Below are 8,727 nucleotides of genomic sequence, written 5' to 3'. Positions count from 1 at the left end.
AACTTCACTCTTAGAATCTTCAGAACTTCAGAAAGTTGCCCTTGGCAAGTTGACCATCTTACCCCTGAAACCAAGCAGCTTATTCATCTTAAGCAGAGTTAAGTTTATTCATGATACTCCCCTGAGGAGACCCTCAAGGGGAAGGGGAACCTGCTAAAACCTTAAAGGGGGAATGGGAGGCATCTGTCAACAGAATTCTTAGGAAGAAGCAGGGTTCATGTCGTCTGAACTTTCTAGATATCTAATGAAAAGGCCCAATCATGATGGAGAATGAATAGTGTCTTTGAAACTCAGTGACATGGGCCACTTTCGGGAAAACTCAACCAAAAGAATGAAAGGGGAAATGGAGGGCAGAGGGACGAGAGTACCAAGGGAAGAGAAGGTGACGGAAAGACAAAGGCTAGCATTACGGGCTGGGGCTGGAAGTCTAGCACAAATACTATTGGGAAGCAATCCACGATGGAACGGAGGTGACCTCCACCCCGGAGGTGCTAAAGAATGGATCATAAACAACCTGCCTGCTGTGTTGCAAGTTCCCAGCCTAGGGCCTTGAAGCTAAGGTTTCCTCTTTACAGCATCTGGAGGACAGAGAGAGGCTTGCTCCCAGATCCCTGACCCAGAAGACTGTCAGGAAAATATAGACTAGAAGACTTTGTCTCTTCTGAGGATCCTGGAAGGGATTTCTGTCTTCATAAAATCTGGCTTGCCAGCTCAAGTCAGGAGTCCATTTATGGCCACAAAAGCATACTTTGTTTTCCCCTAAAAATTGAATAAACAAAACAAAACAAAACACTTAATTCTTCCTAGCATAATCATCATCAGAGAGACCAGAGAGACTTCATCTAGCAATGGATGGGAGCAGATGCAGAGTCCCATGGCCAAGCATTGGTGAGTCTGGGGAGGATGGGGAGAAAGGATTGGAAGGACCAGAGGGGCCAGGGATACCACAAGAACACGGCCCACAGAATCAACTGATCAGGACTCAAGTGGGCTCACAGAGATAAGGGAGCCTGTGTGGATCTGAACTAGGTCCTCTGCATATATTATGGTTGTGTATCTCAGTGTTCTTTTGGGATTCCTAACAGTGGGATCAGGGTCTGTCTCTGACTCTTTTGCCTGCCTTTGGAACCATTTTCCTCCTACTGCGTTGCCTTGTCTGGGCTTGATGTGAGAATATGTGCCTGGTCTTGTAGCTTCTTAAGCCATAGTTGGTTGATGTCCCCCTGGGAGAAGAGAGTCACGTGGAGGGGAGGCTGGGGATAGGGGAGGACAGTAAAACTGTGCTTGGGATATAATGTATGACAGAAGAATTTTAACAAGCTTTTAAAAAGAACGTATGTTTAGTTTCCTTTTTTGCCTTTCTAGGACAGACCCAGCATTGACAAAATGGATAGAAGTTCACTTAGTAAGAGCACCAGTGGAAGGGGAAGCCCTGGGTCCTGCTAAGACTGAACCCTCAGTGAACTAGATTGTTGGGGGGAGGGCGGCAATGGGGGGAGGATGGGGAGGGGAACACCCACAAAGAAGGGGAGGGGGGAGGGGGATGTTTGCCCGGAAACCGGGAAAGGGAATAACACTCGAAATGTATATAAGAAATACTCAAGTTAATCAAAAAAAAGAAGAAGTTCACTTAGTAAAATGCTTGTGAAGCCTCATCTGTCCTGTTACTGGGCGGCCAGTGTCCCATGTCCTTTAACAATACTGGGAACATCAGAGAGGAATGAATCTAAATTTGCTTTAGAAGCAATAGGTGAATGTTCTCAGATGGATAACAGATGAGCCAATACGTCTGTGTAGAGACATAGAGATGTTACTTCCTAATATAGTTAAGAGCTGTGGCTTTTGCTCAATGGATCAAAATAATAAACTAAATTACTTGATATGAACAAATTAATTTATAACTAATTTATAACTGCAGCATAAGGTTCATAGTTCATATCACCAAAAAGTTTCTTGGATTCATATAGTCAAAGTCAAAGGGCCCAGAGTCAGAAACCAGAGCTCAAAAACATTAAGATATTTCATCTTTCTTTGGCTTAATAGTTAGCAAACCAAAGATTTTGATTTTTTTACTCTTTCATTGATGTGTGCCCTTTCAAGCTTTTTAAACAGAACACAAATTAAAAGTAATTATGTGACACAAATAACAAGGTTTTGAGGTTCTTAAGTAACATGGATTTAAACTATTCCAATTATTGTTCAAAATTATTGCAACAACAAGAAGAATGGGAATGGATGACTTTTTCTTTTTTGTAAACACAAGACAACAACTGAGGTTTCCCAGGCCACTGTTACAGAACTGGCACACAGTTATGATAGACATATAGCCAAACACCATAATATATAACTTTCAAAGTCCTTCACCCTATCAGACCCATTTACAATGGCTCCACTATGTGGTATAAAGAAGATGCCCAGCAAGTATCTCTCTTCACACTGTGAATTGACTTTTAAAGCAACCAATCTGATACTAAGGTAACCTCCACCCATATGCTAGTTTCCTATATGCCTGTTGTCCTGGTATATTTTTCTTGTCAATGTAGTAAAATTAAGGGTCACCTGGTAAGGAAAGTCTCAAGTAAGGAATTGCCTAGATCATAGTGGCCTGTGGCTATGTCTGTAGGGAATTGTCTTGACTGTTGACTGATGTGAGAGGACCCACCCCATTGCAGATGATACAACCTCCGAGCAGGTCATCCTGGGTAGTATAGAAAAACTTGCAGAAAATAAACTAGAGAAAGCAAGTTCCTATGCATCGTGATATCCTTCACTTCTCTTAACAATGGATTGTAAGCTATAAGATGAAATAAACCATCTCTCCCCCAGTTTTCTTTTGGTCAGTGGTTTATCATAAAAACAGAAAAGCAAACTAGAATACCTGTTCTAACATATGAAGTACAAATTAAAATTATCACAGATATATAGACAAGCATTGTGTAGCGGTTGCCACTGATTTTAAAATCTTCCATTAAGTGGAAATTTCTTAAAACAGGATGTTTACCAGGAGATGAAACAGTAGGATGTTCAAAAGGAGTGAAATACTTAGGACAGCTCCCCGAGACACAAAGTAAACAATTCAAAATTGATTAGTTTTAGGAAGTTCCTGAAACTGATCAGATTCCCTAGGACCTACCTCTCCAAGAGTATATAAAGCATAAAGACTGCTGAGAGTCACTCTTAGACATGCCCAGCTACCTGCTAGAAGCAAAGACCACCCTATCTAGAACAGTGATTTTCAACTATCTTAATGCTGCAACCTTTTAATGCAGTTCCTCACTTAGTGGTGACCCCCAACCATAAAATTATACTCATTGCTACTGTTATCAATCATAATATAAATATCTGATATGCAAGTTATCTGATATGTGACCCCTGTGAAAAGGTCTTTTGACCCACGACACACACTACTGGTCTAGAAGAAACGAAAACTAGCTGAGTTGCCTGGGGAAAGCCCAGACTACAGAGCCACTTGAAAAACACATTCTCCAACCTGTTAACCTGTTGACCTGGCCGTAGGGTATGCTATATGCACTGGGTTTCCAGCTTTGGTGAGCTGTCACTCCTGCTGGAGTCACTCCTTTAATGATACAGTGGTCTTACAGTCATGTCTGCTCCTACAAGTAACTCTAGTAAAACTCATTACCTCATCAAGTTGGAACTTTGTGGTATCCATACTTGTGTCCGTTAGCTCCCTGTCTGGAGTGAATAGACATTTGTTCATGTCTATCCAGGAAAAGCCTGTCACATAACAAGGGTTTGTCAAACCTGTAGTTAGAGAAGGGAAATGAACCACACAACTGGAAAAGTCATATTGAAGAGATCACTTCTGCCTTCTTTCTGTCTACTTTTGCCTTGTTTTGCAAGGGTAAGATATTCCAAAGCACAACTCCTCTATGACCTTCCCAGTGTTATAGACAAACTAGCAGTAGTTTTTCAGTTCGAATATCAATCCTGCAGTATAAACTTTGGGAAAATAATTGCCCTCTGATTTGTTCTTTGTAAAATGGGAAGAACTATAGAACCTACTTCCTAGAGTCTCAGTGACAAGAAAGCATGCTCATGTTCATGCTCACAACGGACTTAACAACAGACAGGCTGTAGACCATAGAGAAGAATCAATTACTACTACCATTTTTCTACACCACTAGAATTCCTAACTATATTCTAAATATTTATCCTTCTTTCCACAGGTAGATGGAGACTCTTGTAGAGATCCATGACTGGTCAAAATGCAAAGCACTAGTGACTGAGGGGTGCCCACTTCTAATGGATGCATCCAAAAGTCACCCTCTACAGCTAACACCACAGAAGAAGGGATGGAATGATTGTAAGAGTCACAGGATCAGGAAATCTGCTGTGAGACAGTGTTGCCTAGACATAACAGGAAAGCTGCACCCACACAATTGCAAGACTATGGTTACCTAAACAAAGCCTGCAAATGACATTACAAGTAGGTATGAATATGTAGGTGGGGGAAATTTTACAGAGTTCAGCCCTAGGTGAAGAGCCACAAGCAAACAATGGCCACTAAGAAAGGGACAGCTTTCTTTAAAGGCAAGCTCCTTGATTGTTTTCTAATTCCATGGGTCATGTATATATGATATATACATGCAGAGAGAGAGAGAGAGAGAGAGAGAGAGAGAGAGAGAGGACAGAAGGAAATGGGATAAATACAGTACTCATGTACAAAATGTTCAAAACAATAAACATTTACATAAATAATTGTTTAAAGCAAAAAAGCATCAGTTATGCCATTAAACCAAAAAGGCATAATTATTGGACAGTGAAACAAACAAACAAACAAACAAACAAACAAAAACAGAACTCCAAGCAATTTCTAGCTCATAGAATTTTGATGTTTGGTACAATTATTTATTAAAATGAAAGATAGAATCGATAGCCAAAATAAACCATGACTAAAGTTAAGTGCAAACTTGCACAATTTTGTAGCTTTTCTTCGGGCTTCCAAGTCTTTAAACGTACTGCTTGAATTCAAGTATGACTCTACCCCTTATTCTCTGTGTAACATCATTGAGTTGTTTTAACTATCTATGTATACTTTTCCAGTTAGAAAAGCATAAAATAGCAGTATTTTCATGATGAAGTCATTGTAAAATTAGATTTGTTCCTATGACCACTTTGAAACATTACATGATACTCCATAAATATGCATGTAGAGAGGGGTTGGAAGGCATATGTTTTCTACTCTGGACTTTAAGGATCTAATCTAAGAAGTAAAAGACTATTCTAGACTGAACTTTGAAATAGGGCCTTCTTTTTTTAATTAGATATATTTCTTTACTTACATTTCAAATGTTACTCCTTTTCCTGGTCTCCTGTCCAGAAGCACCCCCCCATCCTCTCCCCCTCCCCCATACGGGTGCTCCCCCCATCACCCCTCTTACTGTACCCCCTGACATTCCTCTGTACTGGGGATCCAACCTTGGCAGGACCAAGGGGCTCCCCTTCCACTGTGCCCTTACTAGGCTATTCATTGCTACCTACGCAGTTGGAGTCCAGAGTCAGTCCATGTATAGTCTTTGGGTAGTGGTTTAGTCCCTGGGAGCTCTGGTTGGTTGGCATTGTTGTTCTTATGGAGTTGCAAGCTCCTTCAACTCTTTCACTCCTTCCTCTAATTCCCCCCAAGAGGGTCCTGTTCTCAGTTCGGTGGTTTGCTGCTAGCATTCACCTCTGTATTTGACATGTTCTGGGTGTGTCTCTCAGGAGAGATCTATATCCAGTCCCTTTCAGCATGCACTTTTTAGCTTCATCAATCTTAACTAGTTTTGGTGGCTGTATATATATATATATATATATATATATATATATGGGCCACATGTGGGGTAGGCTCTGAATGGCCATTCCTTCAGTCGCTGCCCTAAACTTTGCTTCCATATCCCCTCCTATGGATATTTTTCCCCTTTTAAGAAGGAGTGGGAGCATCCGCATTTTGGTCATCCTTCTTCTTGAGCTTCCTGTGGTCTGTGGATTGTATCTGGGGTAGTTCCAGCTTTTGGGCTAATATCCACTTAATGAGTACATACCAAGTGTGTTTTTCTGTGATTGGGTTACCTCACTCAGGATATTTTCTAGTTCATTCCACTTGCCTATGAATTTCATAAAGTCATTGTTTTTGAGAAATGAGTAGTAATCCATTGTGTAGATGTACCACATTTTCTGTATCCATTCCTCTGTTAAAGGGCATCTGGGTTCTTTAAGGTTCTGGCTATTATAAATAAGGATGCAATGAACATAGTGGAGCACGTGTCTTTGTTATATGTTGGAGCATCTTTTGGGTATACGCCCAGAAGAGGTATAGCTGGGTCCTCAGGTAGTGGAATGTGAAATAGGGCCTTCCTGAAAGACTGGATGAGACTATAACAATGATGAATCTAGGAACTGACTATAGGCTGATTGTGGTTTGCTTTTTTTTTTTTTCTACAGGTTTTTATTTCTGGTTCTCTTGTCCAATGCACCACTGTGTGAACTGCCTCCTTCAGAGTGATAGACATATTGGGCTTTAAGTATCTGGCATATCTTCCCACACAGCCTTTATTGAAAATTTCCCCTTTACAATTGTCTTAATAGGGATCCAAATAAAATGCCACCTTATAAATTGGAGTCATGACACCTTTCTTTCTAGCTTACATTTGACTTCTTTGCCTTTCTATTCTGGACTTTTCGGTATCTATATCACAATCCCCAAACCACACTGTCACCCTCTTCCCACCCTTCTTCCCCACTGACTCAAGTCCTAAGGTCTCCATTTACATATTTCTCTCATGTAGCTAACTTGATTCTGAGCTCTCTGAGAGGAAAAATATTTATTCGCTTATCATCATACTTCTTTTTTTTTTATTAACTTGAGTATTTCTTATATACATTTCGAGTGTTATTCCCTTTCCCGGTATCCGGGCAAACATCCCCCTCCCCTCTCCCCTTCCTTATGGGTGTTCCCCTCCCAACCCTCCCCCCATTGCCGCCCTCCCCCCACCAGTCTAGTTCACTGGGGGTTCAGTCTTAGCAGGACCCAGGGCTTCCCCTTCCACTGGTGCTCTTACTAGGATATTCATTGCTACCTATGGGGTCAGAGTCCAGGGTCAGTCCATGTATAGTCTTTAGGTAGTGGCTTAGTCCCTGGAAGCTCTGGTTGCTTGGCATTGTTGTACTTTTGGGGTCTCGAGCCCCTTCAAGCTCTTCCAGTTCTTTCTCTGATTCCTTCAATAGGGGACCTATTCTCAGTTCAGTGGTTTGCTGCTGGCATTCGCCTCTGTATTTGCTGTATTCTGGCTGTGTCTCTCAGGAGCGATCTACATCCGGCTCCTGTCGGTCTGCACTTCTTTCCTTCATCCATCTTGTCTAATTGGGTGGCTATATATGTATGGGCCACATGTGGGGCAGACTCTGAATGGGTGTTCCTTCAGTCTCTGTTTTAATCTTTGCCTCTCCCTTCCCTGCCAAGGGTATTCTTTTTCCTCATTTAAAGAAGGAGTGAAGCATTCACATTTTGATCATCCGTCTTGAGTTTCGTTTGTTCTAGGCATCTAGGGTAATTCAAGCATTTGGGCTAATAGCCACTTATCAATGAGTGCATACCATGTATGTCTTTCTGTGATTGGGTTAGCTCACTCAGGATGATGTATTCCAGTTCCAACCATTTGCCTACGAATTTCATAAAGTCGTTGTTTTTGATAGCTGAGTAATATTCCATTGTGTAGATGTACCACATTTTCTGTATCCATTCCTCTGTTGAAAGGCATCTGGGTTCTTTCCAGCTTCTGGCTATTATAAATAAGGCTGCAATGAACATAGTGGAGCACGTGTCTTTTTTATATGTTGGGGCATCTTTTGGGTATATGCCCAAGAGAGGTATAGCTGGATCCTCAGGCAGTTCAATGTCCAATTTTCTAAGGATTCTCCAGACTGATTTCCAGAATGGTTGTACCAGTTTGCAATCCCACCAAAAATGGAGGAGTGTTCCTCTTCCTCCACATCCTCGCCAGCATCTGTTGTCCCCTGAGTTTTTGATCTTAGCCATTCTCACTGGTGTGAAGTGAAATCTCAGGGTTGTTTCGATTTGCATTTACCTTATGACTAAAGATGTTGAACATTTCTTTAGGTGTTTCTCAGCCATTCGGCATTCCTCAGCTGTGAATTCTTTGTTTAGCTCTGAACCCCATTTTTTAATAGGGTTATTTGTTTCCCTGCGGTCTAACTTCTTGAGTTCTTTGTATATTGTGGATATAAGGCCTCTATCTGTTGTAGGATTGGTAAAGATCTTTTCCCAATCTGTTGGTTGCCGTTTTGTCCTAACCACAGTGTCCTTTGCCTTACAGAAGCTTTGCAGTTTTATGAGATCCCATTTGTCGATTCTTGATCTTAGAGCGTAAGCCATTGGAGTTTTGTTCAGGAAATTTTTTCCAGTGCCCATGTGTTCCAGATGCTTCCCTAGTTTTTCTTCTATTAGTTTGAGTGTGTCTGGTTTGATGTGGAGGTCCTTGATCCACTTGGACTTAAGCTTTGTACAGGGTGATAAGCATGGATCGATCTGCATTCTTCTACATGTTGCCCTCCAGTTGAACCAGCACCATTTGCTGAAAATGCTATCTTTTTTCCATTGGATGGTTTTGGCTCCTTTGTCAAAAATCAAGTGACCATAGGTGTGTGGGTTCATTTCTGGGTCTTCAATTCTATTCCATTGGTCTATCTGTCTGTCTCTGTACCAAT

Source organism: Rattus norvegicus, chromosome X (genome assembly GCF_021556685.1).
Source record: "Rattus norvegicus strain SHRSP/BbbUtx chromosome X, alternate assembly SHRSP_T2T, whole genome shotgun sequence".
NCBI classification, from domain to species: Eukaryota; Metazoa; Chordata; class Mammalia; order Rodentia; family Muridae; genus Rattus; species Rattus norvegicus.
The sequence above is the reverse complement of the archived record's forward strand: the minus strand, read 5'-3'. Positions refer to the sequence as shown.